General features: G+C 40.4%; 1 protein-coding gene across 1 annotated transcript in view; it reads left to right on the top strand.

Moving 5' to 3' along the window:
- The window catches only part of MEI4 (meiotic double-stranded break formation protein 4), a 147,501-nt gene that overhangs the window by 5,238 nt on the left and 116,290 nt on the right, over positions 1 to 25,973 (top strand). Inside the window, exons 2-5 of the mRNA XM_087775361.1 lie at positions 1,761 to 2,129; positions 2,370 to 2,466; positions 2,888 to 2,999; positions 4,293 to 4,394. The gene's annotated coding sequence lies outside the window, so the exon portion shown is untranslated. The remainder of the gene's footprint in view (positions 1 to 1,760; positions 2,130 to 2,369; positions 2,467 to 2,887; positions 3,000 to 4,292; positions 4,395 to 25,973) is intronic.

Raw genomic sequence — 25,973 nt, 5'->3', positions numbered from 1 at the left:
CAGTCTCTTAATCAACAGAGGTAGTTGTACACACAGCTATTGTTGTAAGCCTTAAGGGTTGCACATTTGTTATGGCATAGAGCAAAACAGATGTGTTAAAAAGCAGTCGTCTGATAAAGGAAATTTTGATTCTTTTTTCAGATGAAGGATAAGGAAAAGAAATCCTGTATTAATCTGGGGGTCTGTGGTGGTCCTTTGGGAAGGAAACGTTCCTATTTCAATCTAACAAGTGAATGTGCTGGAGTCAGCTTTACAAGGGCATGGCATAAAGATGTTTGTGAGTAACAGCAGCCAGTCACCTTCTTGCTCCTTTACACCACTTTTACCAGATCAAGAGGCCAGAAACACGATACTGCTTTTCAAGGGACTGAAAAGACGCAGCCAGTGTATGCCAAATGTATCCAATACCAACAGAGAGGTGATTGCCATGCAGGAGATGAGAAGGAAACTCCTGGGTTATCTCAGTCTGGGTATTCATGTCCCCAGAAATGGGGTTGTGAGAGGGCTTTCAGGGATACCCATCAGCATAAAGCAAACCTGAAGCACTGGAAAGCTACAGCTAGCTCCTCAGCAGCAATTCCTCTCAGATGTGTCAGCAGTTTCTGGATGCAGGTAGCATCAGCCTTATTTCTGGCTAGAAAAAACCAGGCTCTTTCTTGTAGTAGAAATATGTTGTCCTTTGAACCAAATTCACATCCCTTCAGCACTCTCCAGCTCAGCCAGGGTAGCTGGTTAGCTACATCTGTGAGTGGTGGCCTATGTGAAAGACACGCATGTGACTTGACAGCAGAGAGGAGCTTGGACAGCGTGCAGAGCACAGGTCCATCAGGGCTGTGTCTAGAGAAACATGTTTCCTTCTTCACTCGCTGCTCTCCCAGTCAGCCGCTCTGGGAAACCACTGGAACAAGGCCGTGCTGTTATACAGCCTTATTTATGTTTGCCACACTGATGGCTGATTAATCATGGCTTACGAATGCTGTGTAATACTGCACATGGAGGCAGAAACAGATATCTGCTGCGTGCAGCCGAAGGGTGAGTTGTGGGTGCCTGGCTGTCCTCTCCAGCTCCCTGGGACAGGTCTGCTGCCAAATGGTGCAGGGGGGACGCGTGTGCCTGCCCACAGTGCGCGTCTCTCAGGGCACCCGCCCGGGCTGTATGGTTGGAAATGAGCTGACAGCTGTTTTACATCATATTTTCCACCTCTGTAGAATTGGTTATGCTTATTTAGAAGAAGCATTTATTGAGAAGGGGCTGGGGGTCTGGCAGGCCGTGTCACTGTCACGGTGTCAGGTGGGAATTTGTGGTACAGCTCTGAGGTCAGAGACACTGGGAACCCCACCAGGCCCCTGTGCCCATGGCTGTACCATGGTGCTTTGCTTGCAATTTTGAATTTCATTCCCTTGCGGTAACAGTGACCTCAAGCCTGTCTGTTGCTTAGATTATAAGTATGTGAAGGTGCCCCTGAGCGTACATAGGAATGGACTGCAGAAAGGGGTCAGGATCTCATGCTCTTCATAGACGACCTTTCCTGTTGCCACTGTCAGAAACAGAAATAGGAATAGACAGACCACTGGTCTGTCCAAGGAGGGCATCTCTTATATTCCTATGACTATTTCTATCCCTGGCCTGTTCCAAGATATTCCTCCCCCAGCTTTGTGAGAATACAAATGCAAAAATGGGAGCATCTTGCTGCAGTCTTAAGTGGTTGGCTTATTTGGGAAACATTTCCTGCGTATCCACTATCTGCCTGTCTTTCTCAGAAAGTCCACCAACAGAATTGCCTCTGGGTGAAAATGTTGAAAGGAGATAAAGGAAAGGAAAGAATTAAAGCAGCTTTTCCAGTCACAGGAAGCCTGGGGGATCTAAACCTGAGGGTCTATCCGCATTTGGTGGTATTGTTTGGGACTGGATGCCAGGCTGGGCAAGGCTACATATCCATGTTGTGAAGGCCAGGGAACATCCTGAAGACCTTGGAGAAGAAGGACAGACATCAGCCCTGTGATATCCTTGTTAAAGAAGGGTATGAGGAGGACACAGACATCCTGGAGAGAGCAGTCTGTGCTCTCTGAGCCAAGGCAAACAGCACAAGCCATGAGGCAAGACCCACTAAAAAAAGGAAGGAGTCTCAGGTAGGTGCATTTCTGCATGTTTCTTTTCTTTTTCTTATAGGCTGTTCGTTCTTCCTCCTATCCCCCTCAGGTAGAGCAGTAAGAAACTGCAGGCCAGAGCATAGGAATCATTCTCCAACACACTACAGAGAAAGCTAATCTTCTCACATATGTTGCCCTTTGGCACAATCAGGAAAGCACGTTTGTTTTCACCATTTCTTAGAATGACAGTGTTGAACACGTTCCCAAACTGCTCCACAGGGTGCTCCTCCGGCCCTGCTCCTTGATGAAGCCATCAGCACCTGGGGTCAGAGGACCCACGCCATGGCCTCTCTGGGCCCTCTGAGAAATGCACCAGGTTAGTCACCTCATCCATATTCAGTAACATTCATTGTGCTGACTCTTTTCTAGTACACTTGATAGCTCATGTGAGGCCTTCAAATCTCCAGGCTTTGAGAAGCACTCTCTGATGTTTCCTCTGCTTGAATTTGCTGAACTGGCTTGAAACAAGCCTGGTCCATTTAACGTGTTTAGGAATAACTAAAACAGCTGCATGGAGTTTTCTCACTGCTGTTTTCCTGGCTCGTATCTCCTTTTAAAACTGTCTGTCTTGTTCCTTATCAGTGCCTATAGCTGGTGTATTGTACAGAGTCATCTTCTCCACGTCTGCTGAAAGCTCAAACTTCATTCGAAAAATAAGAGAAATGGGCAAGGAAAAAGTTTGTTGGTTTGTTGGTTGGGGTTTGGTTTTTTTGTTTGTTTTTTTTTTTTCTTACAAGGTCCAAGGCTGGTGCATGAATAGTTAGACAGGAACTAGCCCATACAGGAAGAAAGCAGAACACCAGAGTATCTTCAGGAAAGTCACTACAGATTCCTCAACTAGCTGTGCAGGTAAGCAGCAAATCATGTTGACAATGAACAGTTAGATTTGACTTCCATTCACTGCAAAGCTTTCATTCCAAAGTGAGGAGCCTCTGTGTGATCCATCCGTGCACTTCAAAGCATGATTTGATGTTAGGGCTTAATTCAATTTTAGACTAATGAAAGTCATAAATAGTTTCACAAGGCCAGTGGAATGAGGAAAATACAAACTTGATGGAGACAACATTCAGTTAATGAAATGTTTTGAAATTAGAAACATTCGTTTGAAATTGAATGTTTGCTAGGCAATCTGGGCCTGTTTAGAAAGATTGTATTTAGTTATCAGAGCCTGAAAATGAAAAGCAATTTCATAGCTGTGTGTTTGTCCCAAACTTCCTCGTCTGCATTTCTAAAGGCTCTTGATATGCTACTTTGTGGAATGCTCCCTGCTTTTAATGGTGTGACAGCTCTGCAAAAGATTGATGGCTGCTATTAACATAGCAGAGAACATATAGGTCCCATCTGTATATCCGACTGTTTCAGAATAGAAGCCACAGCCAGTGCCAGATCTCTGGTCTCCTGAAATTTTGCCCCTCTTAGGATGACCATTTTTATCCTATTCTGATATTTATCCCATTTCGGATTACAATTTTTTGAACTCTGCAACGCTAAAGCCAAACATAGTGCATGCGTTGATCTAACTTGGACCTTGCCAGGAGGAGGAACTCAGGATGTAGCAGTAGCTAATAACTTTTAAGTACGAGGTTAAATAGTCTGAGGTTAGAGAAGAAAAGATCAGCAAAGCACTTTCATAGATTTGATGCAGACAAGCCACCTGTATTCATTTGTAACCAGCATCTGTGCAATAAAAGATATTAAAACAACAGCCAGACCTGTTCTTTTGTATGTTTCACCAGCCCTGGGTTCCTCCCATGGGTCCTGCAGGACTTCTCAGTTTGTTCCACTTCACTATTCATTTTCACTCATTCAGGTTCATACAATCTCACATAGCTGCACATGATTAACACCACTGCCATTTTTTACTTCTTTGTCATCTCTTTAATTTACTGCTAGGCTTTTTGTTCTTTGATCCACTAATTGGGTCCTTTCTTTTTTCTCAATTTACAGTCTGATCTTTTAGAAACACTGAACCTGGCTGCTTCTTATGCCCAGTTCCTTGCCCTCACTTTATTATTTGTTTCCTTCCTTCTTCTCCTGCTCATGGCACATTGTGGTTTTTACAGATTAAGATGTTTGTCATACTTTCTTTTTGGACAATTATCATTAATAAATTAAACTTTATCAATCTGTGTGCCCTCACAGAAGGAGTGTGGGCCTGGAAGCAAGGAGGATGTGGCTTTCTGTTTATGGGTGCTGCTTTATATGTCAGTGCCAGAGATGCCCTCATCTCCGGAAAGCAGACAGGTATGTTTAGTGCTGTCTCTTCTAGAGAGACTCTGAGAGAATTATTTGGCGAACGAAATTTCCTGCTAGCAAAACCAGTAGGATTGCTCCAGGGCAAAATGTGACCTAGTGTCTGTGTGGTATTTCAGAAGGGCACCTTTTTGCATCCTCTCTTAGTATTTCTCCTTTCAGAAGGATACAGCGAATCTAACAAATACCAGACTATCAGTGTCTTGGGGCCAGTTGATGGCTTACATGCTGGAAGTATAAAACCTGTGATAGATCGGAGGAGTTTTATTCTTTTGTCCCTTACAGGGGCCTCTGCTTAATTGAGCTATTTTGTCTTTTAGCTAAGGACAAGCAAATTTCTTAGAGTATGCCCACACCAAAATACAGCCTAACACAAAGAACAACATTTAGTAGAGATAGCAGCTCAGTCTCCAAATCTATGTAGTCTTGTTAGCAAGGGCCACACATTGCGTTGATGCTTGTGTGGCTTTTGCTTCTGAGCTGGTGTGGTCTCTCCTCAGCATCTGCCCTGCCTTTGCAGAGTAGCTGGGTGTAGTTAAACCATGCCTTTGGTTTAACAAGCTCCAGTTGTGTATTTCACTAGAAAGCAAAATCTTCATAAAAAAAACTGGATTTACAGTGACAAAAAGATGCAAAATGAACACACATTATGTATTATATAGGGTTATAAATACTGAAACATTTTATTTGGAAGAAGACAAGAGAAGAATGTGTTTACGTACATGTCCTAGATATAGAGGCATAAATGCTGAAACTTTTGCATTTGAACATGTATCACAGCAACAAAGTAGAGATTCTGTGTGAGGAACATCAGTAGGTTTACTGTATAATAGCTTTTATTTAAAATTTATCCGCAGTCTTCCATAGCATTCACAGTGATTTACAGGATTCCATTTATATGCTTTTTACAATTTACACTATTTGCTGTAAGCACTGAAAGTTGACTGGAAACTATTAACACCTATTTATCAGAGCATTTTGTGCAGAAGTCTTGAGGCTCAGACTGTATCTAATGCTTTTGGAAGAGTTCCGTAGAGACAAAAATCTACCCTGTGTTTCAGCATTAATGAAGAACAGAAGGAAGGAAAATAGAGTTGCTATAGTATCTATATACATAACAGTTCCTTGAGCAATATTCAGAGTCGATTCAAACAGGAGAGAGAAGTTAATTTGTTTACCATGAGTGGAAGAGTCAATTGCATAAGATGCAGCTACTGAGGCATAATAAGAGAGGATGGCTGAGATTTATCCAAAAATGGAATTTGACCAGCACTGGTGGTAATACATGAGAAGGAAAGATGGGTTGCCACCCATATGGAAAGGCATTTTATAATGGCTGAATGTAAAGCCCGCTGAACAATTTTGGCATTAGAAAAAGCCCCAAGGAACCAACAAGAAAAAAATAAAAGATGTCACAGAAGAAAAAGTGATGCAAAGCCTGATAAAAACAGACTGCTCCTTCCCTTCAATATCTGGAAGTAACATTCCAGCCATAGATCTGTAGTGTCAGGGAGAGATGAGACTTTTCAAAAAAACCATGCAGATTCTCAACTACATTTCTTTTTTAATACCTTGGACAGAGACAAAGTAGTATTACATTTCAGTAAGCCAAACATTACAATTTTGTCATGTCATATGTACAATATAGTATTTGAGTTTATCTAAATAATATTATAAATTTTCAAATTATAGAAACTGTTACAATTAGATGGTGGATTTACTAATCTAGTGAACGTATACTCTTGCAACAATGCTGAGCATCTTCAGTCCAATAAGGGGGTAGACATTACATCAGCAAAGAGTGATCCATGGCACATGTTTTGTGTGTGTCTATGGGCACACGTATGCACTCTTACATACCATGCACTTAGTTTCTTCAAACTGTAAATTAGTTACTGTTCTCAGAGGCACTATATCAGATTGTCTGATGAAGAATAGAAGAGTTTTTCCATTATAGAAATCATTTATACTCCTCCCTCCGGGGGAAATCCAGACTGTGGTACACAATGGTGCAAGAAACTATATATTTTGCACTGGCTTCTAGAACTGGCTGGGTCATACCTTTACTAAGCAGGGCACTGCTTCATCTTGAATATAGCTGGAATATAGTTTGGTATTTAACTATATGGGACTAACATCAAATTGTGCTTCCTGGGTTTACTATAAAACACACATGTAACGGGCTAAGGAAGTTTAGTTCAGCCTGATGCAAGACTGTGTTCATTGCCCAGCTCTTCTAAGCTACACTACTTAAATTGCAGTATGATAACTGTTAGTGTGGTCTGACATAATCTGTGATATAATTGTAAATGCCTTGTTTTTCTGTGTGTTACCATGGACAAATTTAATGGATAATTGCACATTAGATTTTATGCCTCTGGTTCATATAAATCTATGACTCCAGTTAATCCACAAATACACTTAAAATTAAGTTTCTGTGTTTTATCATAGATTAAAATGTCACTGTGAACAGTTCTACCATTGTCTCAACTAGATCTTATAAAAGTATTCCTGTTAGCCAATTAAATAATTCTGTTTTATAAGAGATTGCATTAATAACAGTTGGCATGCATTAATTCAAATTTTTAGGAAGGTATTACCATGAATAAAACCCATCAGGAACATATCTTCCTGCTGTTGTCTTCATGATTCTGTAATTTCAATGATTTATTATCTCAAAATTCAGGACTGAAGGGCTTGACTGAAGACATTTTAAGCAGATAGAAAGTCTAACCAATTTCAAAATGCTTAGAACTGGCCTTGCTAGTCACTGCTAATATTATTATAGATTCATAGAAAACCAGAGCAGTAAAGTCCTTCATGGGGTCATTTAGTCATTTAAACAGAATCAGAAGCTGTCACTGAGTTCAGTGACTACAGATCACATCTTACTCATTTTAAATATGTTTTTAGGGTTTTTTTTATTCTACAGAAGCACATCTTTTCTCATTGTTCATTTTTTTCCACTTCCTGGGCTACACAGGGGATGCAATGTTTTTCCAGATTCCAGGTTGTTCCAGTCACAACTATTTTTTCCCTTCTAGCCAGCTGTAATCTTTCAGGGTACCCCAGAGTCACAGCAGAGCTCTGATTCTCAGAGCATTCTTTCACCCCCCAAGCTGAATCCAGCCTGTGAATGTCCCGTTTTGCTCATGTCTATGCCCATGTGAGGAGCCCTTCCACTTAACAGGTGTGCTAATGAGGAAAAAAAAAAAAAAAGGAAATATGCTGATCAGTTAAAAAATGGCAGGTTTGAGTACTTGAGTGATTCCTCTTGGTTTTTCTGCATAATTTCTTCAGAGAACAAAAGTTTTGTTCTTTGTTAGTTAATCTACCTTGGAGTTTAAACATACCATAAAGCAGATTGGCTTCCAAGTGTACAGTGCACATTTACCTCCCCCCTGCCATTCCACTGACATGTTTACCTGCCTCTGAAGTATCATTGCTAGCTCTCTTGAAGATTTTTGTTAAGCTCGTATAAGTGCTCTGCTTATTGCATTGCTATTCCTTGCTCTGGAGTGCATTTTCATGCCCTAGCTGCTGCTGCTACTGGATGTTTGTTGCTTTGAACATCTCTGGCTTTGTAAAATTCCATTGACCCTTTCAGGTATCAGTCGGGGGAAGACACAAAAGGAGTGACTGATCAAGCATTGAGACCATTTGTAGTGTGATAGGACACCCTGTTCAGGCTTGCAGAAGTGTGTGAAGATCTATATTCATACTTAATTTAAAACTTCTGGTTGTTAATCCTAAATTAAGCTGGTAAAGGGTTCCTAGTGGCACAGAAACCAGAGACTCTTCCATGGAAAAAGCTCAACTCATGGTGCAAAAGACATGATGTATGGCAGTGCTGCTCTCCTCTTGTGAAATTTTTTGCCCAGCATAGGTGGCAGTTTCTCTGCTCGTGCTGGATTTATTGCTAGCTGGGAATCCATCAGAAAGACTGTGCTGGTAGCTGCTAATTGCACAGTGGTTTCAGGTTGTCAGGTTTTGATGGATAGTGTACACAGAAGTCTCTTACACCTCATCTTCCAGTCTGACTAAAGTCTCACAATCAAGCCCGGTTGGAATGGATTTTGTGTCCTCTGCATTAAATTTTAGCGCTTATCTGTAGAAACTTAGGATGACATGTGATTAACTGCAGGGCTTTGATTTTGTTGGAAATTTCTCCTTTTACGTAGGACCCCCTACATTGGCAAGAAGATGTTGACTACTATTTAGTCGCTATTTCTTCTAGCATCAGTAGTTACATTTTTGCAGTTTCTTCAGCTTATTCTTGGTCTCGATCCACCAAATTCAGGAGTTCATCGGTACACGACGTCTGCCTTAAGAAAATGTACAGAAAACATTACTCCGTCATTTTTTCATTATCTAAATGCTAAATATGCATCTTTTGATGATACCTCAGAAAAACTACATACAAATTTCAGCCACAATAATGATCAGAGGGCTGGAACACCTTTCCTGTGAAGAAAGGCTGAGAGAGTTGGGGTTGTTCAGCCTGGAGAAGGGAAGGCTCCAGGGAGACCTTATTGCAGCCTTTCAATTCTTAGAGGGGGCTTATGAGAAAGCTGGAGAGAGACTTTTTACCAGGGTCAGAGATGGGACAAGGGGTAATGGCTTAAACTAAAAGAGGGTAGATTTAGATTAGACATAAGGAAGAAATTTTTTACAATGAGGGTGGTGAGACACTAGAACAGGTTGCCCCGAGGAGTTGTGGATGCCCCATCATTGGAAGTGTTCAAGGTCAGGTTGGATGGGGCTTTGAGCAACCTGATGTATTGAAAGGTGTCCCTGCCCATGGCAGGGGGGTTGGACTAGATGACCTGTAAAGGTCCCTTCCAACCCAAACCATTCAATGATTCTATGATTCTAATTTACTGTTTCAGAGTTGTGTAGCATTGAAAATACAAAAGTATATTTGGCTTGTGATAAATTTTTTGGTATAGTCATCCCGATCTCATACATTTTTGACTCATCCTACCTTTGTTGACGTTGTTACTAGCTTCTAAATAATTGACTTTAGTTTCCAAATATAGCCGCATTTGAAGTATATAGTTGAATGAAAATATAAGTATATGCAGCTAGAGCCTGTTAACTGATCACATTATGAACTGACGAGCAGCGTGTTTAGGAAAGGATAAAAACATTTTGTCACTCTGAAATTTTTAAGGAAAATACCTGAGTAAGCATTTAGCAGTAGAAAGATGCCACTTTCATTAGTGCATGGACTGGAAGGATTTGGGAGGTTTGGGTTATTTTTAGAAGGGGGCAAGCTAGATGCTGTTGCATATAATGGTTGCCTGGTAACACATCTAGGATTACAAGATAGCAGGGTCATTGATGTAGGCTCATTTCATCAGTAATACAGAAAAGAAAAAAAAAAACAAAACAAACCCACTCCAGCAAACTGTTGCTTGGCAAATTGTTTTTCAGTGTTTTGTGAGCAATTCAGTGATGCCAAGCTTTCAGAAATATATGTTCTAGAAACACAAGACCAGAGTAGCAGCTTGTTAGTCATTGCTTTTGTATCAATAAGAAAGCCAGTTTTGCCTTTGGGCTTGGATTAGATTTATTTTCATTTGCCTTGCATGTCAGTTTACAAATACACAACAAGCTTTGGATGCTCCTCTGTATGTTCTTCTACTTTAATAAATATTTTTTGATATTTCTTTTGTAATATCTTTGGACCTGATCCTAAGAGTATAACTCATACTGAAAACAAAATCTATTTAATAAGTTCACTCATGTGTTCAGCTGCTACCTCTCATCACTAAGAGTGGCAGAATTAGGTTCTACATAAATGTAGACTTGATGAGCTTTTCTAAGCATGTGTACGTAAATCTATATTTAGGTATTCAGTTGCTGAAAAGGTATCCTAATTTGCACAAGAATTGAGTACTCACAATGAACATTGTTTGCCATGAGCATTTTTGATCCTCAGAATGCCTTGATTTAGGCAGCATTCAATGATTTTGGCATCAAAATATGTTTCAAATTGTTGGTTAGCAAATACAGTTGTCATTGCCATATTCTTAAAACCACTTTTTTTCACAGAACATGTCCTACCTTTCTGCCAAAAATACTTCTCCAGCCAAACTGGGGATAGCTACATAAGTTACTTTGCAAGTGGTTTCTCAGAGGTTCAACCTCTTCCTTTGAAGTCTTTTATCTTTCCCAGAATCTTTCATTTCACTGTCAGGGACCAGGAACTCATCCTACATCATATCTTGTTTGTTGCTAAGTTTCTTTAAAGCTCTGGTGTAAACAGGAACCGATAGCGATTGCTGATGAATCACACTGTCCCCTGAGTTTCTTATGCAGTAAAATTAATCTTCCTGGGTTTTGCATGTACAGACGCAGCCTGTGACCTCACAGCTGTGACCTGTGCTGAAGCACAGTGCAATGAATCATAAAGGACCTTGTCATAGACTTGGGGGGGTGGAAATTCTCTTTTGTTACCCTCTGGACTCTCTTCATAAGGAACAGAGGGACTGTCAAATTGGGGAGCATTACCCACTGGTGCAACTTACTCAAATAGCCAGAAGGCTCAGCCAGCAAAAGAAAGGTTTCTGTCCTAGGCACAGGTCCTATAATTCTCCTGATTTCGGGAGAGCGGAGGGGTGTGTGTGGAGAGTGATGGTTTTGTTTTCTGACCTATCGTCTTGTTCAATAAATGCTTGTGTCCATCTTCAGTGTTCCTTGACTCCACTGGAAAATGTTTACATCATCAGTCGTTTGCCACACCTGCTGGGCAGAATTTTAACATCAGATATAGAATGTAAATACAAGCTCTTGTGGAAAGGGAAAGGAATAAAATGGGAGAATCACTGCTACCAGCTTTTTTCTGCACCCCAGTCCTACCTGTGTAGGTGGTGACCTGCATTCTCCTTGAGAAACAGAACCTCTTCACACTCACCCTTTCCTCACAAAACAAATCTTGATCACTTACACACCTCTCATGTTTGTGCCATGTTTTGATCTATATGAAATTGCAGCTTTTGATAGAGAGTATTTTCTCAGTGTGAATAAGTAAATATGAAATATCTACCTTCATTATCAAAATGAAGCAATTAAACCATTGCTTCCTCCAAGTATCATCGCTCCATCACTCAGCTTTTCTATAGTGGAAGTTTTGCATTTTGTAGTTTTGGTTTCTCCTAACAGAAATTCTTTACTTTTTAAATCCGCTTTGCTTTTTTTTCCCCCCAGCAGCACCCTCTAAGGTCGCATTTCTAACATTATTTCATAATTAAAATAGATAGGAGAATCTCCTCCCTACTTTCTATCTCCACCGAAAACAAAAAGAAAGGTTTTCTCTTGAGTATTCTGACTTTTTTAATTACCCTCTCAAATTTTATTTAGGGTTTTTTTGTTGCTCAAAGTAATTTTGCTTGCCAGCAATTAGAGGTAGCATGTTGTACAGCAAACTGTTCCAGACACCGGGGGAAACCTCAGGAAAAGAGTTTCCATGGTGTTTAGTCAGACCTGTATAACTGTTACTTAGTGGGGAAAATAAGACAGTACTCAAGAGCAGCAAAACAGAGGGCACTTGATGTTCTGGGTTTCAAACTGCCTGTTCAGCCACACTGGCCAGACCTTCCAGTCAGCCTGCTGATGTGTTGTGCCACAGCATGGATGGGGTATTTTACCAAGGTGAATTTGTTCAAGATTTTCAGTCTGAAGGCCAGATTATTATATGATTCTCTTTCCTTTTTACTTTGACAGTTATGATGAATAAAAGATGCTGAAAGCATGATTTATGAAGGGGTAGATCTACAGAACTCCCTCCTTCAAAGTCCACCTTTCTTCTCTTAGCTCATTGCTTGCATGCAAGAGGATTTCATTGTTCCCTGAAAAAACATCCCTGAACCTCTTTGGTATTGCTCCAAAGCTGCAGAGTCACCCAGAAATTGGAAGCTGGGTACTGGCCATCCTGGAGCTGCAGCTCAGGGAGTCACAGTTGGAACTAGTGTAATGTTTTGCAGTTCCCTAAAGCTAGAAATACTATTTCTTGCTTCTGCTACCCAGGGGAAGAAGGTAAGAGGGCAATCTCTCTGCAGGGTAATCCGCATGTGGGCCAGGTTCACTTATAAAAACTATGTAAGAACTGAAAGGTTTTGTTTTTATTTGGATGAACTTGCAACCTGGACATCAGACAGGGCAACCTTGTGTTTAGGAGTTCCCACAAGACAACCTGGCACTTCCCTCAGAAATGGTCAACCATCTCCCTCTCCAAGAAATTTCTCCCAAAGAGAACGGAGTCATGTGTTGCTCCTGCCTTAATCACAAGCAAACTCTGACAGATCTGGAGGCCTTCCCCACATTTGCATGGGGCCATACAATGCCTGAGATCACTGATTCCACCTGGGAGCTTCGGAAGCCTGCGGCTCACCCTTGTCCCCACGTCCCTTGCGGCTGTGGCTCACAGAAAGGCAAATGCTGCATGCACCACACCTGTGGGGCAGTCAGTCCAAGGAACAGGAGATGGATAGCTCAGCCCTGTTCTGTCCCGTGCTCCAGTGGGAATAAAAGAGCACTTTTTTAGTGGCTTGCAGCAAATGGCTGCTTATGGGCACACTTGCCTCTGCCTGTTTCATCTCCCTCCCTTAGCAGAGCACCTCAAGCAGCACTGCCCAAGTGTTATACAGCCCTGGCTCTCTCTGGGCTCTTCCCCATGTAGCTGTGGTTTTAGCTATTGCATTACACTGATTTATCAGTCCCTGTTAACTCTATCCCCTGTAGATACAAGTCCTGCATTTCACTGTCAAGCTAGGAAAAAAATCTTTAATGTGTTAAGCCAATTTCTGCCCACAAGTGCTCCATTAATTCCATCAAATCTATTTTGGTCTTATTTCTGCCATCAGTTCTGCCACATTTTGTGCCAGCTCAAACCAATAAACTAAATTATTAAGGCTAGGAGCCTTACTCAGATAATATGGGCACTTTCTGAGCAGCACAGGACAAAGGTTAGCAGCAGAACGCAGCAGTGGAAAATGAAGCACAGGAGGGATGTAGCATAAAGATGTCACTAGTTTTCTACCCAGTCCTAGCATTAATATACTTCCTATATTTTCCATGTCATTTACACCATCCTCTACCCAGTTAATTTTGTAATCTGAATCTGAGGACTCAGGCTGGGGAGCAGAACTGCTCTTCTGGAAAAGGGGAGGCTGTTTTAACTATTTGAGAATTAAAGTAGAAATAGTGGGTATGGGGAGAGGGAAGGCTGGGAAATTTTGTCTGGGAAAAGGCATGTGTTTCATTTGACTTTCCTTGCACTATGAGTGTAAAATGAACAAGACTTGGGTAAGCAGCTTTAGTTTAGATTGATCCCAAAGCTCTTCACAAATGCAGCTGAGTTTGTTTTTAGAGGAAGCTTCATTTTCCACTGAAGAATTATATGATGCTTGGGTCACAAAATAAGGACTAACGCCTGGATTTGTTCCTCTTAAATTGAGGAGTTAGGTGCCAAGATATCATACCATAGCAACCAAAGAGATTTTCAGCCGTTGGTGTGCCTTTCCCGTTCATGACATCCAGGGTAGGGATCCACCTGCCTTCCCCAAGATCCCTTGCATTTGATATTGATTCACCCTCATGCGAGGAATATGACCATCTGTATAGAAAGACCTCACTTCATCCTGACCTTTGTGCTAGCTGGGGAGGGAACAAGCAAGAAGGGGTCGAGTGAAATAAACATTGAGGGTTTCTTTTTTTAATGGGCAAGTGTGAGGATAAGCTAAACTGGAACGGATTGGAAGATATCAGCAGGTTTTAGGGAGAGAGATTAAAAAGGAAATCAGCCCTATATGTTTCTTCAAGAGTTTGTCAGCTAGTCACACTCTCTATGGGATGCTGGCAGAGGCATGACCTAGGGGCAGGAAATAGTGTGTACGTCAGTATTAGGAAGTTCATGGGGGACACAAGATCTAACCAAAATGTACAAGATCAGCTCTGTGTAAAAGTGGCGGAGTGCAGCCTTTCATGACTGTGAGTCCCTGCCATGATACTTCTGCATGGCCCAAGTTTGGTTTCTTCACCCTCTTCGCCTTCAGGGAATTTCCCAAATAGGCAGCTACTTTGTAAGCAAGTCCTAATGGGGACTCATCATATTTTACACTCAATGCTGCTTCTGCATGGTACTTACTACTATATGGACAATGATTAAGTGTTTTTCAGAAGGAAAAATGCCACCTTCTACATCAAAAAATTCCAATTTCCTTACGAGCCTGGATTTAATATTTATAGATCCTCACATTGTTTTCTTTGTTTAAAAAGCATATTCCTCCTCCTCCTCCAAAACCTGTGTCAGAAGCATGAAGGGGAGAAGCACACTTATTTGTAAGATTAAATTCCTTTTATCTTCCTCACCACCAGTCTTCACTTGGATAAGACACAGTAGGTTAGGAGGTCTCTGTAAAGCACAGAGTTCCAGTTCTTATCTGTCTTAGTACAGACTTTTCAGTCTCTTCCTAATCTTTCTTATTACTCCCATCTGCACCCTTAGAAAGACTGTATTTTGAGATACGCTAACCTGAGGACAGTATTTCTAGCACAGCAGATGTATCTTGATTTATAAATGGGCTTATGATCTTTTTCTTTTTATTCTTCACACCAGCCTTTTGTAGCCTAATATTTACTTTCTGATTTTCATCTCTGTTGAGCAGTGATCCTCAGAGAACTGTGATTAGCAATTATAGGACTGCATCCAGGTTTATTGTAGCATTGAATTTCATATTGCCACCTCACTACACTGCCTATTTCCCTGTGTTAGTCCTTCTAGTTTTGCCTGGGTTTGCTTGACCTATATAATTTTGCTATCTTGCTGTTTATCACCCTCCCCAGAACACTGCTACATGTATATAACTGCACAAACCTTATGAATATATTTGCTGTACCTCAGCAGTCACCTTTTTTTGACTCTGAGCCAGTTTCTAGTCCATGGCAACAAATTGCCTCTCACCTTGATCCTGCTGAATTTCTTTATCCGTTCGATGTGAGGGATTTTGTCAAAAGCAGTTTCAAAATCTAAGTAAATAATGTCAGTTAATTTTCCTTCTCCTGTAAAACATTTTCCTGGCATTTTGAAAGACTGCTAAGTAGGAAAGAAGACATGATCTCCCTTCTAGCATACTCACCCTCACTGAGCCCTATGGTCATGAGGCTTTAGAGGACATATAATTATGGTTATAATTATCTCCATAATCAATTCACAAAGTACAAATTCAAGAGATTAGAATTTTTCTAATAAAATATATATTTATTAGACATTAACACTGTATTTGAATAAGAATAAATGCTTTTGAAAATTTAATGCTTTTGATTTATTTCTCAATAGCAAAAAATGTAGGCATTGTGGGAACTTACCACATTCAGAAGATAAGCTTCCCCTCTGCAAGTCATTTATGCAGTCATTAGAAGGGAGGCCACATGGTGTTATGCTGATCTTTTAGAACAAGATATCCATATGGGAGATCTCAGTACTACTGATGTTTTCAGTTACAGCAGTCTTGTTTGGCACACAAATACTTCTGACATTTAGGTAAGATTTTCTTCAGGACCCCTCAATTGTTACATGGGCCTCTCATTTTTCTTCGTTTACCGGAGAACATGTTAAAGCACACTGACATATATCAAACACCCTATAAAACAATGACCCTTTATGCTTTAGTGTTGATTTGGCATTAAAGTACTTTGACATATTTATTCATTTAAACAAAGTTTCATTAATGATTATAAGACATCAGTCTGAAGAGTCTTAAAGACTAATAGAATAGGTTGTCAGATTAAATAAAAATCAAATTGTTGAGTAGCAAATTAAAACATTAGATCACACTTTTCCTTCAGTTTACCTCTAAAATCCTACGTCATTTTTACAAGGAGTAACAATTGTCCATATTCCTTGTTTAACTGGTCAAAATGTGTCACCCCAGTATGCTGATCTCTATAGGTCTCTGCTGTGTTCCTGTCCAATTACCATTTTTTCCCATTTTGAATTGCCAGAGCATTTTATTACAAAGAGCTCTACTCCAACTCATTCTAAGCAATGAATAATTTTCTGCGCATTATTTCCCTTCCTTTCAAATGGGATAAGCTTTCCTAAGCTTTGGAAAGGTCCTGGAGGACCCAGACTGAAGCACAGTCTTTGAGAGGGTGATTCAACCCATCTTGAGACAAGCATGAAGACAGATCATGTGCATTGCCTTTGGGAAGCACCTGTCTCTCTCCGTTGACTGTGGAAAGTAAACAATACATTTACATTGCCCAGTGCAGTGCTACACACAGACACCTGACCTTAGTCTATAAGCAGAAGCACAGTGGCCACTCTACCCTCATGAATTAGTCCTTCTGAAAAAGCACCAATGTGGCTGGTCAGAGGATCTGAATGAGCACCCGTGCTTGACACTGGTATTCAGAACTGCCTGCTGATCTTTCTATGGCAATACACTGCATTGAGGAGATGTGCCATAAAGGCATAGGCAAAAGTCAGATGCAGATGGCAAGTCCAGGCTCAGAAGCAGCCAGGAATGTGGATGTATTTTGGTTTGGACACCACCCACAGAAACATCAGGGTCTCACATAAAGCATGGGGTGATATGCTAATGCTAGAAAGCCTAAAGGGAAGCTTCTGCCTTTAAAATTATTAAAACATGGAATCAAAGAGAGAATAAAATTTCTCCAGCAATTTAAGGACTTTGAGGTTTTAACTAATTATATAGATTTTTTTAAAATCTGTGGCTTCATTTCCCTCTTTTATTAATGAAATCCTTTCCACCTGAATGCATAGATTTTCTCTGTATGTATAGAAAGACAATTTAAATCAACTTTCATTTTTTATTCTAACAGAGTACCACTCTGAATAAATATTTCATTTATTCAGGAGACTTCCTGAAGAAAAACAGATTTTCATGATGGAAGGCCACTAGAAAAAAATCCAGTAAAGAACATGGCTTTTAGTAAGTTAAGACTGATACTTGTTTATTAATGTTATTGTCATCATGGATCTCTTGAGAGGATTAGGTGCAACAAAATTGGAAGCTTCTCTAATATATCCCCATATGCCTTTTTACTCAATTACAACATCCTTGCCTTGTTTTCTCTCTAGAACATAGGCTAGCTGTTTGCTCAAGCCAATACCGGATGTAGTCTAAACATGACAAATGCTTTCAACTAGATGGCTGTACAGATATCTCTCTTTCAATTATTTTTTCAATATTTTCTTTCTGGAACTCTTATCTATATTTATCTTGAGGTTTTAGCACCACATGTCCATTTTATATACCTATTATTTACTTGGACTTGCTACACAACATTTTCTTTTTGAATGACTCCACAAAACAGAGAAATAACCAAATTGTTACAATTCGTGGTCGTAGAATCATAGAATTTTTTAGGTTGGAAAAGACCTTTAAGATCATCAAGTCCATCCATTAGCCTATCACTGCCAAGTCCACCACTAAACCATGTCCCTAAGCACCACATCTACACGTCTTTTAAATACCTCCAGGGATGGGGACCCAACCGCTTCCCTGGGCAGCCTGTTCCAATGCCTGACTACCCTTTTGGTGAAGAAAGTTTTCCTAATATCTAATCTAAACCTCCCCTGGTGCAACTTGAGGCCATTTCCTCTTGTCCTATTGCTTATTACCTGGGAGAAGAGACTGACCCCCACCTCACTACAACCTCCTTTCAGGTAGTTGTAGAGAGCGATAAGGTCTCTCCTCAGCCTCCTCTTCTCCAAACTAAACAACCCCAGCTCCCTCAGCCACTCCTCGTAAGACTTGTGCTCCAGACCCTTCTTTGGATGTGCTCCAACACCCAAAACTGAACACAGAATTTGAGGTGTGGCCTCACCAGTGCTGAGTACAGGGGCATGATCCCTTCCCTAGTCCTGCTGGCCACACTATTTCCAATACGAGCTAGGATGCTGTCAGCCTTCTTGGCCCCCTGGGCACACTGCTGGCTCGTGTTCAGCCGGCTATTGACCAACACCCCCAGGTCCTTTTCTGCCAGGCAGCTTTCCAGCCACTCTTCCCCAAGCCTGTAGCACTGCATGGGGTTGCTGTAACCCAGGTGCAGGACCTGGCCCTGACCCTTGTTGAACCCCATACAGTTGGCCTCAGCCCATCAATCCAGCCTGTCCAGATCCCTCTGTAGGGCCTTCCTACCCTCCAGCAGATCAACACTCCCAAAAAACGTGGTGTCATCTGCAAACTCACTGAGGGTGCACTCGATCCCCTCATCCAGATCATTGATAAAGATATTAAAGAGAACTCGCCCCAATACTGAGCCCTGGGGAACACCACTTGTGACTGGCCACCAACTGGATTTAACTCATTCACCACAACTCTTTGGGCCCAGCCATGCAGCCATTTTTTTACCCAGCAAAGTGCGCGCCTGTCCAAGCCATGAGCAGCCAGTTTCTCCAGGAGAATGCTGTGAGAAAAGATGTCAAAGGCTTTACTAAAGTCCAGGTGGATAATATCCACAGCCTTTCCCTTATCCACTAAGTGGGTCACCTTGTCATAGAAGGAGATCAGGTTAGTCACGCAGGACCTGCCTTTCATAAACCCATGCTCACTGGGCCCAGTCCCCGGGTTGTCCCATACATGCCACGTGATGGCACTCAAGATGATGCTCCATAACCTTCCCCAGCACCGAGGTCAGTCTGAGAGGCCTGTAGTTCCCCGGATCCTCCTTCCAGCCCTTTTTGTAGATGGGCATCACGTTAGCTAACTTCCAGTCAACTGGGACCTTCCCGGTTAACCAGAACTGCTGATAAAGGATTGAAAGTGGCCTGGTGAGCACTTCTGCCAGCTCCCTCAGTACCCTTGGGTGGATCCCATCTGGCCCCATAGACCTGTGTGTGTCTACGTGGTGTAGCAGGTTGCTAACCATTTTCCCTTGGATTATGGGGGCTTCATTCTGCTCCCCATCCCTGTCTTCCAGCTCAGGGGGCTGGGTACCTCGAGAACAACTGGTCTGACTATTAAAGACTGAGGCAAAGAAGGCATTAAGTACCTCAGCCTTTTCCTCATCCTTTGTCACTATGTTTCCTCCGCATCCCATAACGGATGGAGATTCTCCTTAGCCCTCCTTTTGTTGCTGATGTGTTTACAGAAGCATTTTTTATTGTCTTTTATGTCAGTAGCCAGATTAAGTTCTAGTTGGGCTTTGGCCCTTCTAATTTGCTCCCTGCATAACCTCACGACATCTTTGTAGTCCTCCTGAGTTGCCTGCCCCTTCTTCCAAAGGTGATAAGCTCTCCTTTTTTCATTCTCTAATGTCTTTTTTCATAATCTATTTAAAAGTAATTCTGGTACCTTATGCAACGAATGCTGCATCCTCTGAGATATTCCAGAGATATTCTCAGAAAACACAAAAGGTTTGTCCATTCATTGAGCAAGATGTTAATGAAGACTGAGTTCCGCATCTATCACTTTCCTGCTTTTAGATATGCAAATCTCATCATCAGATGGCAAATTTAAGTGAGCTTGTTTCTATATAGAAATACTATAATTTTCCTTTATAATGGAAATCTCTGTGAATGAACACTTGATTTTGCAAGTAATTTTGGTAACTGCACAAATACGTTCCCAATTTGGGACTGTATTTTCCACTCAGATGTTTAAATTTGCTTATGTGAATAATGTCATGGAAACATTCTTCTTTTTTTTTTTTGTAAATTTAAACATACTGCATGTACGTCTCACTAAGGATGTCTATACATAATGGTAATGGCTCTAGTCTATGTACTGAACAAGAGTTACAGATAATTGCTGAAGTAATCTGCAATAGCAAGAAAACATTTTTTAATATGTGTAACCAATTTCTTCAGCAAAAATTGCAGCTTTTATTGTAATTAACTATTTGTAGTTAAGTGGCCTGAACTGAGCCTAGATCACATTGATTAAATAGGTTTTCCTGGATGTCGCATGTGGTGAGTCCTTACTTCAGGGAGACCTCTTTGTCTTTCAGTCTTTTGTTCAGTGCCTCCTTCCACAAGCAGAATATTGGCACTCATCATTTCTCTCATCACCTCCAAGCTGCCAGTATGATCATCAGTATACATCTACATTATTTTTCTTGGTTCAGGCAATTTTCTTTGTGCTATTTTGAATAAAATTGAAATTGTTTCTCCTTTGGAGGTGACAGCTCTTAAACTTTTTCCTTAATTTGCTGCTATAAAAATGGCACCCACTAAAAAGTCAAAAATTATCATGCTGATGTAAACGCTGTTAAATACTTTGAACACAGCTTAAATAAAGCCTTTAAACTTCTGAAAAACTTTATCAGAAGAGTTTCTTAGAGAGAGAAAAAGCTAATTAATATTGGCAATGGATTCACAAAGAGGAAACAACATTCCTCTCATACAGTCAAATAGATGATACTTTTCTACTCACTAAATCAGAAAGCTGTCATCTTGCCAAACAGTATAGCTCTGTGGTCCAAATACCAGATTCTAAAACTAAATAAAAACAGATTGTGGCACATGTGCTGGACAGTTTGTTCTCAGATTGCCTGTAACGTGATGTGCCTTTCAGCAGAGAGCAGTGGGCTCAAGTGGTGCCTCCAGAGGGCTGGGAGATGGTCACTGGCCCCAGGGGAGGAAAAAGTGTCTGTGGGTGAGAGAGTCATGGCAAGAAGGCAGGAGCTATAGCCCATGGAGATAGTACTGAAAGGGGCAGGGACCCAACTCACCCATAACTCAACCCCCACAGTGGCAGAGAGAAACTTTTTAGGGATCAGAGGGAGCTGGCTGCAAATCAAAACCTACTGTGATCACAGTAACCAAGCACAGAAGCAAGAACTCTCCTGCAAGTATATGATGGATGGAGGAGATCTGTTTATATACAATTTTATTTCTGCTCTGTCTTATTCAGTTACTCTAAGATTTCTCTCTTTAAAAGGTTAATTATTTTAGTTTATATTTTAAATAAAATCTGGCTTTGAGTTGAAAGAGCTTTTCGGTCTTCTGATCTCCACCCTAAGGCAAGGGTCAAGACACGCATCTAAGAGCTTTCCCTGGCTCTCCTCTCACACCATTGCACAAACATCTTTTGCTTAACAGTATGCAGTATTTGAATTTATCAAAATTGGCTGCAAATTAATACTTACATCCTGTGAAAATGCCAGGGTTTCAAAATTTGTATTGTATCAGACAAAAGAAATATTGACACTTTCTTTACACAGCAGTACAATTCCACCACATCCCATTCTCTTGTTTTGTTTTGTCATTCTAAGCTAAACAACACTTGTTGACATTTCCAGATACTGGGTTCACTCTTAGCTTAACTGGTTTAGTTAAGCTTTTTTTTTTAAGCTTTTTTTTTAGCTAATCCAGTTTACTCTGGATTTTGAGCTGCTGCACTGACTCCTGAAGAGCTGGTCTTTGTGTCTCAGCTCTATATTAACTCAACTTATGAAACTTACCATCTCAGTGCTATGTAACCCAGCCCCAAACTAAATATTTCATCCCAGTGGCAAGCTGAAATATTTCAACCTCTGCTTTTGGGTTTGGAGGTTGCAGTTTGGTTGGTGTTTCATTTTGAAAAATTCCAAATCAACTCTACATATCATTTATAAAAATACTGGGCTTAATTTAACCAAGAAATTCCCAAGGAAGAAAGCCCTCAAGTTATTTAATAGTCACTATATTTTTTTATCCTGGCACCATGGGGCACTATGGTTGGGACTGATTTATGTCTTCTCCCACGGGCTGCTTTCCCGATTTGGACTTAGTGTTAGATCATCCAGAAACTTGGGAAAAATCTCCAGACACCCTAAGAATGTGTTTTGACTTACAGAAATGCTTTTTTTTTTCCTGTTTCACTGTAATAGTATTGTCTTTGTAAAGTACTACGTTATGAATGTGGGTCTGCTCTTAGGTATCTAATGGAGACCTCACATTTCAATACTAAACTATTATTTTGAGTACCCTTCTGTAGCTAGAGACCTACTTCAATTCCTGGAAAAACTGTGCTATTTTTGGATTCTGACTCCCTGTTTCCCTTTTGGTGCTCTCTCCTTATCTCCTCCTTCACAGCATTTCCTTTCTCTTCTGCTAGCTTTATATGATCGCTTCCACTTACCACAAATACCACTCTTGAAAGCTGGGCAGGGTCATCCAAAAAGGCTCCTTGGTACTGTGGGAAAGGCATAAATAATCTTGGGTTATCACATTTCGTTACTTGTTTATTTATTTGCAGGTCGCGATCCTAATTCTTTAGTCTGAATTGATTCAAAGTGAGCTAAAGGTCATACTAATTTTGACCAGGCAGTTGAGATGATTTATAATTTGTGTTTCTCCAGTTTTAACCATGGTCACATACTTAAGAGAGCTATGTCTGGGATGTTAACAGCATCCTAATCTGAGTACAAGGGAATATTTTTGGTATCCATTCTTTTTCTTTTTTTTTGAAGAAGAAAATTTGAACTTATAATGAAGAATATACAGGAAATTCTTAGATTAAATTGTTTCTTTTTATTTTCTTTCTGCCTTTCTTTTTTAAAAAAATGAATATTGAAATTGTGCAATAGTATGTCTTTCCCTTTAGGACTCTCTTTTACCTTTATACTAGTTTTCTTTTGTTTTCATAATTACAGTGAAATTCTATCGTGTCCAAACATATTTTCTAGTTGATAATTTTATGACTATTATAGCACCTTTTTATTATGTGTTTACTGTTTTCTTCAAACACTAATAGTTTCTATAACAGTCTACACGACTCGTGTGTTACTATTTACTTCTGATTAAAAAGTAAATGAGAACATCCTAAAGAACATCCCATTTCCTCATTCACACACACAGTTATAACTGTGTCTGTGTGTGTGTACACACAGACAGACATACTTATATATGTAAGCCCTGAGCAGAGGATTTCATAACTGTTCCATGACCATGAGTGAATACTCTGAAGCTATTAAGTAATGCATTTTTACACTGATATTATGTCAAGTTGTCATAGTATTTGCGACATTTTCCATTCTAAGTGTCTAGAACTCTATAATAACTATATAATGACATTATTATTTGTGTATAAAATGTTGTGAATACTATGCTTCCCACAATAACTCTGCTTAAACCTGGGGAAATGCAGACAAATAATTAAAAAATCTTTTGCTACAACCCTTTGTTTCAATGTGTTGAAAATTTGACTAGATTTTTTATGTTATCTTCTGCTTTCACAATATCAAGTTATGCTAGACTCCAATTTATTTCATATAAAACTGTTTTCTTGGAACCTCTGTTACCAAGATCTCAGACTGAAGTAATACATTTTCAATCTTTCTATAAAGAAATGGTATCTTGCAGAATGTGAAGGTCTGGAAACTATTCTAATGCATAAAGTGCCTTTCAGTGGACAGATACTCCAGTTAAAGTATTATCTATCTGTAATGTGACAGGCTTGCAATAATTGCAGTCCTTGTCTAGTCTAATTTGAAAGCCCAGAAGTAACCATTGAAAACCGCAGGAAATGAGGCTTATTTTGACTATGTGACCTTGTGCCTTGATCCAGATTAGTTGTTTTATGGTTTCTGAAACCTTAATCAGTTTGTTTAACAGCCACCCTGTAATAAGCACCCAGTAAACAACACCTCTGCCTCAATCTACCTATTTTTATTTTGAAGAAGGTGAGAGTTGTGGAGATATGGAATGAAAACTGAAAAACAGTAAAGCAAATACACAACTAGATAGGGAGTAGCAAACGAATTGTCACACTACCCAGATGGCTTATTCTGTTTTGATAGCAACTCCTAACTGCTGCATACATTTAACTTAAATGCAGAATAACTACCTGCAGAACTACGCTATGTATTGCTAGTTAAGAACTGTTTTTACAGTTTTACAAAGAAGGCTCCTTCATATTTCTTATTTCAAAGGAATAGATCTATTCTTTTGCAAACAAATGTTTCTGTTCTTTTTCTAATCTAATGCTAAGAATTTTAATATACTTAATCTTCACTTGATTTATTCATCTGCTTGATTGGTTAAACAGTGATCACACATGTAGGTGTCTCTGGGATGTGCTTTCTCTTTTTTTTTGTGAACTTGCAATCCTGTGTGCTGAATACTTATCAGAAGTAGTCATCTTAGTTAGGACTGTATTCAATTATAGGGCTGTTGTGTTTCACCGTCCCTATTTGTGTAAGGTAATTTCATCCAGAATGTTATTTGGCTTGTCCATTATCATGCAAAACAGTATTTCCAAATAACTTTCTTCTTATCTATAATTTGCTTTCTCATGGCCCTTTCTGACTGCTTCAAAATTTCCTTATTTGAATTCCCATGGTCTGACTCTCCCTTCAGCATAAGAACAGGACAACTTGGACAATATATCTAAGTATTTTGAAGCTCCTGGGATTGCTGATACTAGTTTTCTTTCCCCCAAGCTCAGCTTTCCTCTGCCTCCCCTTTTTGCCATCACTTCAGCAATCTTCTTTCCTTTGGACATCTTGCAGAGCAAGCATCCTGTGAGTAATACGGGGCTTTGTGGTTCTCTAATGCTACTTCTCTTACCCTATTTTTTATCCTATATTTCTCCACCCTGGAAGACTTCCAATAGTACAGCTCTGCCTCTAGCAGTGCAGTTGTCATGATACTTAAAGAGTAGAGAAGTTACTTTTTAGCTCTTTACACTTTTAAATGAGGCTATCTTTGTTGTACTTCTTTGTAGATTTTCTTGAATACATGGAAACTTTTCCAGGTTCTGGAAATCATTACACAAAGGGGTAGAGCCCACAGGCCTCTGCACCACAAGCAGGTTGCCTATATGCCAGTAAAAGATCTGGGGACACAAAAATGCCAATCGCTAGGCATAAATCTCTGTACTTCAGGAGCTATAATCTTAGAAGTTCTTGAACTCCCAGATCTTCTGATAGCTGCAAATAAAGGTTTTGGCACTACTTCTATTACCCTGAGGGTAATTCTCAGGAGCACAAAGGAAAATACATGCATATGGGTGCTGTAATTGAAATGTAAGAGTATGAGCATCATTGTGGCTGTCTTCAATGATAATGTAAACTGATGCGATCAAATGTATGCACGGAAGAATTGTTAAACCAGTCCCTGGCACAGTTTGATCTGAGCGAACTAGTAGCCTTCTGAGCCCCTCCAGAGCACAGGCTGGCCCGTGCCAGGGTCCATTCGCAACAGGCAGTTTGGAAGTGGCCACCCCTTTTCGGAGGCTGAGAAAAATGAACACGGTGGCACAGCCAGTCAAAGCCAGCTGGCTGGGAGATTAGTGAGTGGACCTTGGGACTGGTACGTTTACAAGTATGGACGTAAACCTCTTGTCTGCTGAATGCTTGGGTATGCATTGCAGAACTGCAGCTGGATAAAATCCCCAGGGAAGTGGGTGAGTGGGGTCTGACAACGTCATCAAATGCAATTTAGCTCTTTCATGGTAGAAGTGCCTGAAATGGGCATGAGGGGGCAGTGCCTGAAAGCCAGGCTTTTTGCAAAGTTACAGTCCATATACAGGTAGCAGCTAGGATCTGCATGAAAGGGCAGGGAGTGGACTTTATAGAGAGTCCCAGTATTTGGGCAATGAGCACTAGGAACCT

This window comes from Nipponia nippon, unplaced genomic scaffold (assembly GCF_047370975.1).
Source record: "Nipponia nippon isolate SJK-2023a ecotype South Korea unplaced genomic scaffold, ASM4737097v1 scaffold_4, whole genome shotgun sequence".
Taxonomy (NCBI): domain Eukaryota; kingdom Metazoa; phylum Chordata; class Aves; order Pelecaniformes; family Threskiornithidae; genus Nipponia; species Nipponia nippon.
This window is presented reverse-complemented; position numbering and strand designations above follow the sequence as displayed.